Source organism: Neltuma alba, unplaced genomic scaffold (genome assembly GCF_004799145.2).
Source record: "Neltuma alba isolate B1F8T4 unplaced genomic scaffold, ASM479914v2 tig00011768_pilon, whole genome shotgun sequence".
Lineage (NCBI taxonomy): Eukaryota > Viridiplantae > Streptophyta > Magnoliopsida > Fabales > Fabaceae > Neltuma > Neltuma alba.
The window spans coordinates 326,245-335,982 of NW_021636392.1; the positions used below are offsets into that span (position 1 = coordinate 326,245).

General features: G+C 35.3%; 1 pseudogene; it reads left to right on the forward strand.

Moving 5' to 3' along the window:
- The first annotated feature begins 3,180 nt into the window (after positions 1-3,180).
- On the forward strand, positions 3,181-5,807 carry LOC114717689 (receptor-like protein kinase FERONIA; annotated as a pseudogene).
- The last annotated feature ends 3,931 nt before the right edge of the window (positions 5,808-9,738 follow it).

Below are 9,738 nucleotides of genomic sequence, written 5' to 3' on the forward strand. Positions count from 1 at the left end.
AGAGCTTTGGTGCTGTGTGAGTATTGTTTATTCACAGGCCATGGCGTCTATTAAAGCAAAGGAGCTCAAGGCGACTCGTTGAAAATGAAAAGTAAACCATGGAAATCCAGGGTTTTCTCATAAATAAATAAATGAACAAATATTTTGTTTTTAAATTAAATTCCCTATATTTATTAAGTTAAATTTTTAATTACACATAATCATGTATCCTGATTTTTAAAATATTATGGTTAAACTACAAATTCATATAAAAATAAAAGACAAATAATTATTTGTGATCGGAGAACTTAAGATAATGAAAGTAAGAGATATAACGTAAGTATTTTCTTTTTATATTTATAAAATATTTAAATTTATTAACTTAAATTAATTTTAAGATAAATAATTAATTTCACTATTCTATACAAAAATAATTTTTATAGAAGACTAAATTAAGCTTTATCATTCTTTATATGATTTTTTATTGGGAAAATGGCAAATAAAGACCCCCAATATATGAAATTGTGATTTGAGACTCTCAATTTAGAAAATGATGACTAAAGACTCGATCTCATATTGCAAATATGAAATAGTGGTCAAACGTTTGAAATGCTCCTCGACCAAATGACAAGTTAACTATGAGAAATGACAAGTTCATTTTAGCGAATGACAATTTTAGTAGACTAAATCACAACTTGGTTAAGAATATGCCAAATGACAAGTTGACTGTGAGAAATGATAAATTCACTTTAGCGAATGACAACTTCAGTAGACCAAATCACAACTTGATTGAGAGGCATTTCAGACATTTCCCTAAGATTTCATATTTGCAATATGAGATTGGGTCTTTATCTGTTATTTTTCAAATTGAGAGTCTTAAATTATAATTTCACATATTAAGAGTATTTATTTGCTATTTCTCTTTTTCATTCTAATTTTATCTCTAGTGGGGATAAAGGTGTGGTGGGATGTATCTCATTCAAAGGGATGGTAATGAAACGGAAGACTGACGGGAAGGCACTAAGGCAGTGGTGAAAAATGGACGTGGTACGTCGTGTTGATTTTCCTAAATGTACCAATCAAATATCACGCTATTGTTAGAGATCATTATTGTTTGGTCCTTATATTATACTAAGTCATGTCCGTAATATAAGATCTACTTAATTAATTCAGATAGACTAGGAAAAATAATTAAATTAATTATTTATAAAAAAATATATGTTAGTTTTTTTTTATAAAATATCCTCTTAAATTGTTTGGATTGAAACTACCTTTTGATACAAATTCTGTTAACATATGCAATTAATAGATTTAGTTTGGATAAATAAGGAAGATAAAACTGATTGATGTATTATATATAAGGCTAAATTTAGTTCCTCTACTAGTTTTTATATTAAACACACAAGATAGTAATAAAAAAAATATTAAACACACGAGATGGTAATAAAAAAACAAAAATTCAATTTAACTCAATTTGCAGATAAAAAGTGAAAACATTTCTTTCTCTTTGGTATAAAGAAGAGAAAATGACAAAAAACAAGAAACCGAAGAAAGAGATCACTAGAACTAATGGTAATGATATATATATATATATATATATATATATTAATGGGAAAAAAATCATTTTCCACACACAAATCCAAGGGACCCTTGATGCCAAAGTTAGTGGACAAGAAGGGATGCCTTGAATACCGGGATTCAAAGGATTCCAATTTGGACCCGCGACTCACATGCGCGTATCGTGGCTCGACGGCATCTCAACTAATTTCTCATTGTTCTTTACTTCTTTTCTTGTTGCTTTAAAAGAAAAACACCACTATGTCCGTCAAACAAATGCAATGCACACTTCCCTATTAAAAAAAAAAATCTTTTTTCAAACCGTATCGTTTACACTTTACACCGTTCATGCCATAATGATGTTAAAAATGTGAATATTGACGTTTTTTTTAAAATACTGGTGCAAGTTTTACACCGGTTCTTTACATATACAACATAACGAGCATTATTTACACCCGACATCTTCGTATCAACTTTGGAAGCTAGTATAAATAAGTAAAAAGTAAATTTAAAAATAATATTTGAAGTTCTCTTCACATCGGTTGCTTGAAAATCTGGTTTAAACGACAGTTATCTACGTCAATTATATCAAAGGACCGATCTCAAGTAAGTTTCTTGGGGAGTTGAAGAGACCACCCTTTTATTTCCCTCCCCTTAATTTTTTTTTTTGCCCTTGCTCCCCTTAATTTTTTCAGCTTATATAACATAACATTTCTAAATTTCAAAAGTCATCATGTCATATTATTATCTATTCAAATTCTGAACCATCATCATTTTTTGAAAGTCGTCATCTTCCTCCTCCTGATGGTCACGGTGAAGCGCCACAAAATAATACCGATACGTCCTATCTTTCCTTGCTTATCCTCCTCCACCACCAAACCCTAAAACAAACACGGAGAAACTAACCAAAATGAACCCAATCCTCAACCAAATTTTGTGCAAATTAGTCCCCGGCATCTCCCTAATCCTCCAATATTTTTCATAAAAATATTATTAAAATATTAAGCATAAAAAAATAAATCAAAAGTAATCAATTAAATGATGTCATCTAAACAATCTAGAACTTTGGAAAAAAGATATTACCTCTGATCCTTAATATAAGACCCTGTTTGACTTTTATTTTAGTTTTAAATATAAGACCCTAATCCACTTTGTCTCTCATATTTACTCAATTTTTTTCAAGATAGTTCTTTTAATAATTATAGTTATAGTCAATATATTTGATTAGCAAGGATATTTTAGGAAAGATAACACTTATTTAGGACAAATAACTAACTCAACTTACTTCCTTAATCTCCTCAGATTAGTCAATTGGCTATCCGGAGGTAGTAGTGAAAAAATCAATCCAAAAAGATAGGAGAAAGTATATTGGGATGGAAAAGAGCATGGACTCATGTAAGTGGATCCCCTAAATTGTTGCTCTATCACATGTGTAGTCCATGTCCCCATGACCGTTTATGCGATTCCACAGCTATTATTGGTCCACGTGGCATGAAAGTACAAAAGTCTACGGACGATTTTTATTTTTGTATACACTTTGAAGTCTCCCGCGAAGCTTCCTAGCACGCAACCACCGGCATTCGTAAACCCAACTCCTACTTATCGGGAACAGATTTCAGTTTCTGCACTACAAAATTTACCTCCATGAAAACCAGCCTTCGTCTGCTTCTTCCAGTGATGAGCTTCAATAATCATGCCAGTTCTGCATCATTAAGAACCATCTTCTTCCTCTGTTTCCCCCTGCTTTACGCTTCCACACTTGCTTCTCTTTACACCCCCGATGATCTTTTAAGCATTAACTGTGGCAGCTCCGGCAACTCAACGGGAAATGGTCGGGCATGGACCGGAGACAACGATTCAAAGTTCTTATCCAAACAGGACGAATCTCTTCCAGCCACGGCGCTTACTCAATCTCCTTCTGCCCAACAAGTCCCCTACACCACGGCTCGTCTCTCTCGCTCTCGGTTCTCGTATTCATTCCCCGTCTCTCCAGGCCAGAAATTCCTTCGTCTCTTCTTCTACCCAGCTTGGTATCCGGGTTTCGATCGTTTCGATGCCTTCTTCACTGTCAAATCTGGCGGGTTCACACTCCTTAAGGATTTCAATGCTTCGGTCACGGCCGATGCTCACCATGAAGATACCATCTTCATAGAATATTGCGTCAACGTCGGGATGGCGAGAGGCTCAACTTAACTTTCACTCCCACTTCAACACACCCAGGTTCTTATGCGTTTGTTAATGGAATTGAGATTGTCTCCATGCCTGAAGATCTCTATTACACCAAACCTGACGACTTCGGATTCAAATTAATTGGGTCGGTGGCCGGGTTCAGCATCTCCGACAGCGTTGCTCTTCAGACAGAGTACAGGCTAAACGTCGGTGCCAGAATTATCTCAGCTACGAAAGACACGGGAATGCTCCGATATTGGGACAGCGATGACAGTTTCTCTGTTAAAAGTTATTTTTCACCCGCTGATTTTGAAGGTGAGAGAAGACCCCTGATGTTCGCTAAAGTTCCTAATTACACAGCACCTGAGGAACTCTATCGAACAGAACGCGATATGAGAATGAACAAGACTTTGAACATGAACACTAACCTTACTTGGGAGTTTCCCGTCGATTCAGGCTTTACCTACATGCTGAGACTCCATTTTTGTGAGCTTAATCCAGATATCAACGATTCCTACAACAGAATGTTTGATATTTACATAGCCGACCAGTTAGCTGAGCATGGTGCGAATGTCTTAAATTGGGCAAAGGGAAAAGCAGTTCCGGTATATAAAGACTATGCCGTGATCATTTCAGGTGATGCAAAACCAGCTTATCTTTCACTCAAAATGCATCAATCACCGTTGGAGTACAATGACGCGTTCTTAAATGGGCTTGAGATTTTCAAGATCAGTGATTCACAAAGTAAACTCGCCGGACCTAACCCTGATCCTCCTCCACCTCGTCCCAATCCTAATGATCTACCCCAAAAGCAAGCAAGAAAAAATAGAAGCAAGATTGTAATCGGGGTCATTTTAGGTGTTTCAGCTTCCATTGTCATTTTGATTTCCAACATCGCATTCTTCCTCATCACTCGTGGGAAGAACATCAAGTCGAGTGATGGAACTTGTAAGTGTATTACTAATGGCTCAGCTGTGCCGACGGAACTGTGCCATCGCTTTTCCCTTGCTGAGGTCAGAGCCGCCACCAAGAACTTCGATGAACTCTTCATCATCGGCGTCGGAGGATTCGGCAACGTCTACAAAGGTTACATTAAAGACGGTCAAACTCCGGTCGCAATCAAACGACTCAAACAAGGGTCGCAACAAGGGCTCCATGAGTTCCGAACAGAGATTGAGATGTTGTCCCAACTTCGTCACAATCACTTAGTATCTCTCATTGGCTACTGCAACGATGGCAACGAAATGATCCTCGTCTACGAGTTCATGGCTCGTGGGACCCTCCGTGACCATCTTTACAATTCTAACAACCACCCCCTTTCCTGGAAACAGAGGCTGAAAATTTGCCGGAGTGCAGCGCAAGGACTACATTATCTTCATGCAGGCGCGATACGAAATATCATTCATCGCGACGTGAAGACGACGAACATTTTACTTGACGAAAAATGGGTGGCTAAGTTTTCTGACTTTGGATTATCAAAAATAGGACCCACAGGAATGTCCAGGTCTCATATTACCACTGTGGTGAAAGGAAGCATTGGTTACTTGGATCCAGAATACTATAAACGCCAAAGGTTGACTCTAAAGTCTGATGTTCATTCGTTTGGCGTGGTATTACTCGAAGTATTGTGTGGGAGGCCACCTTTCTTACGGACTGTGGAGAAGGAGAAGGCAAGCTTAGTAGAATGGGTCAGAAAATGCCATCATGAGGGTGTGATTTGTGAAACTGTTGATTCGTTCATCATAGAAAGTATCAGACCAGAGAGCCTTAAAGCATTCAGCGACATGGCGTTAAAATGTTTGGAAGATGACCCAAATGAACGACCATCGATGAGTGAAGTTGAGTGGCGCCTAGAATATGCGTTGCAGCTACAAGAAAGTGCAGAGGAAACTGAAGAAGGAGGAAAACGTGAGGAAGAAAGGGCACTGTTAACAGAAGTTACTGATGTGGAAGAAAGTAATGAAGTTGGTTTCAATAACTAGAAATCAGTTTTGCTCTCTGGAGTGATGTTAACGCTCAAGTTTGATCGAAATATATGTGACAGAGGAAAGACAAATGGTATTGAATTACGCTACCCACAATAAATTGTGAATTTTTTTTTTCATAAAGCAATAGTTGTTATTTTGTCATTTTGCTAGAATTATATTCAAATTTGAAATTACAACTGTTATCCGTTTTAAAATTGCACCCTTGTTAAATTGACTAAGGCATTGGTTCCTTTATATTTCGTTTGACCATATAAAATTGGTATATTTTTTTATTGTACATGCTAAATTATTACATGGGAAATAAAAAAAATATTATGAATTACTAAATTATTTCTTAACTTAATTTAATGATAAATTAATATTCTCCCATAGTCATATACTGGACTCAAAATTGTCAACTGATGAGAATCTGTCTTCAATTCATTATAATACGCATGAAGCGAATGTGTGTAATAGTTACATGGAAGAATAATGCGTGTGATAATAGTAACATAGGGAAAACATTTTTATTGAAGCAACGGTGCAAAATTATTTTAAAAAGCTTGAAGTAGTAAATTTCTTAGTCTCGGAAGTTCTCCCGATTTTTGATTGGTTCTCAGAGATTTGTTTTAGCTCGATTTATACTGCTTTTGACTAGTCTCCTCTCATTTAGTGTGGCTTGATTCATCTTTGACGTGTTAAGTAAATAAGTCATTCAAAGTGCTTCATACTATCTATGTCTTAATTAACACACCGTGGAAAAATACTAACAAGTTAGTTAATCTTTGGAGCAAAATATGAAACACATTTAACACGATTGTCATTTGGACTAATCAGTTAATCTACTTAAGTGGATGAAAAATCTAGAATTCTTACTATAAAGCTTAAAAGAGTTTTTTTTTTTCCAATCTTTAATACGTGTATCTTAAGTGCTAATGTGTTAATCTGTGCATGGTTGATTTTCTAAATCTTATGAACTTATCTCGTCAATCGCTAGATCTTCTGCCTAACATGTTGATCATTCATATGAGTTTCAATCTGATCACTCCACAAAAAGTTTACCTCTAGTTTTTAATATAAGAGGTAGATAACTAAATTATGAGTATTGAGAAAATTAGATACGTTAATTATCTATAATAAATGGATGTTGTCATGTGTATTAAAATTACCTTTTGGTGAAAACTCTTTGACATCTGTAATCACCATATGGATTGCTTGAGGGCAAAATAGATAAATATTGGAGACAATGTGAATTGAGGTCTTATATTTATGACTAAATTAAATCTTCAACTAGTTTTTATATTAAGGACCAGATGTAATATGATGTATGAATCTTGTTATTCTAATTCTGAAGAATGAACTAAGCAAATTCTGCTAATGCGTTAAACATCTTAGTAGAATAACTTATATATACTATAGAAAACTCCTAATATGTTAACATCGATGTTTTAATGTGTTATCTATATTGTCCAGAGCAAAGTTCCAATATTCCTCTGTCTAATGTACTAAGCCTTCTTGGCAAACGCATCATCATCATTTTTTTACTGTCTGGAAAATCTCTAGTGGGCTAGTCTTCATGACCAACATCACATTAACGAGCTTCAAAGTTCAGTATTCCAAAATGATAATATATTGATTAATATCTTAATCTCTAACACATCAAGTAGTTAGAAAAGTTCTCCAATGGCTAAACATGGTTAGTTTCTAACAGCAACATATAGCTAGTTCTTTCTAACAATTATTTCACATATGGGTTTATAAATATGCCCCTCTAAACAAGTTTAACGTGCAAGGAAAAGAGAGGAAACATGAGCAAAAGTTGAAATGATTGGATTCATATTTATATATTCTCTATCATAAAATCATTCCTCTTGAGCCATCAATTATCATTCTCTCATCTCACCCTCTCTCATCTCACTCTTTACGAAAGTTTTCGTGAGTAATTTGTGTAACCACAAGGGAGAGTGTTCCCTTGGGATTAAGGACAAGATTGACCTTGGAAAGAATTGTAGTGACGTCTTACGTGTCCGAATCAAACTTGAGGAATTGCAAAGACATGCTAAGATCAAACTTAAAGGATTCAAGTGGTTTTACAAGTGTCTGGATCAAACATATGTGATATATAATGGAAAATCCCAGAAGATTTTTTGGGACTACACGTAGATCAAGGTTTATAGTTTGGATACTCTTTTCTTTTATATTTTTTATCAATTCTAGCATAATTATTTATATTGATTTTTGTATTACTTGCTTATTTGTTTCTGCATACAGAGAGAGAGAGAGAGAGCGCATGTGTATTAATTCCTCAACAAAACATGGAGATTACAATTAAGGGATATTTATAGGCTAATAATCCCTTAATAACACTCAATTAGTTATACACAATCTGTAACTAAAATGGGACGTGCTAAAACTAATGCAATCGACTTATATCATTTACACCACACCTAAAGAATATCCTTATTCACAAGGATGATATTGGATGGTGGATCAGAATAATCAAACATAAGAAATTGCTGTTTGAGGAAGGAAAGATCCTCCTAAGTGGTGTGCTTAAATCTGCTATGATTCCAATGAAGTAGAACTTGAGTAAAAAGCAATAAACCACACTTGACAAGCTTATAGCAAAGAATGCACTCAAATTCAAGAGAAAATCGAGCCTTGCCATCTATCATAGGCAATAAAGTAGCAACTGGAAGACCCTGACTAAACATTTCTTCAACAATAAATTAAAACATGAAAAACTGGATGCACCATTGTTTCAAGGGTGAGTTTAAGTTCATAGGTACCCTTCCCAACTCGTTTAACAACTTCAAATGGTCTAAAATACTAGGCAGCAAGCTTATGTAATGCAGAATTATAGATTAAATTTTTGCAAAAATGGGTAAAGCTTAAGATAAACAATGTCTCTAATCGAAAATTCCCTTTCAATATGGTGCTTATTGACTTGTTGGATCATGTGGTGCTAAGCTTTCAAGAGTCTATCTTTTAACACCTAAATGGTTGTTGCACGTGATGTGTATAGGTGATCAACAGGATCATTTGATGAATCTCTAGGTAGACAACATAAATGAATTGGTGGAGGGATGCCATAAACCATCTTAAATGGAGTCATGCCTATAAAAGAATGATAGGTAGTATTATACCATAGTTCAGCCAAAGAAAGCTAATGAACCCATTGCTTTGGAAAGTCACTAGTCATACACCTTAAGTAACATTCGAGGTAGCGATTCAAAACCTCAGCATCTGACTGTGCATGATAGGCTGAAGAGTAATCAACTTAACACCATAGAGCTGAAAGATTTCCTTCCAGAATTTTCCACAAAAAAAAGGATCACGATCAATCACAATGGACTTGGGAAACTCATGAAGTTCGACAATATTATCAAGAAAGAGGAGAGCTACATTTGATGCTAAAAATGGATGTTTAAGTGGCATGAAATGTGCAACTTTGCTAATTCTATCAACAACTGCAAAAATAATTATTTTAGAATGTGAGAGAAGCAAGCCACTAATTAAATTCATAGAAAGCTCAGACCACACATAATCTGGAATAGATAAAGGTTCTAACAACCCAGGTAAAGCAACATGTTTAGATTTAAAATGCTGACAAGTAGAACATAAACTAATAAACCCCTCACATCATGCTACATTCCCTTCCAATAAAAGACAAAGCAAGCCTTTCATAAGTAGCAGTGGTACCAGATTGTCCTCCCATAGGATCTGAATGAAGGAAAGAAAGCAAGTCATGTCATAATAAGTGATCAACGCCCACTACCAATTTTCCATTCCACTTCAACAATTGTTACTGCCACGTATACTTGGGACAAGAAGTAGGATCCAGCTATCTAAATCTTTAATAAGTTGCTGTGCATGATCATCAATAACCTATGTTTGTTTCACTTTAGTATGTAATTCAGTCATAGGAATTGATATTGTAGCTGATGAAACATGAAATTGGCAACAGAGGGCATCCATGAATTTATTGTCTTTCCCTTTTGCATACTCAATCTCATAAGTCAGTCCCCATAACTTATTGAGCAACTTAAATTAATTCGGCAACACT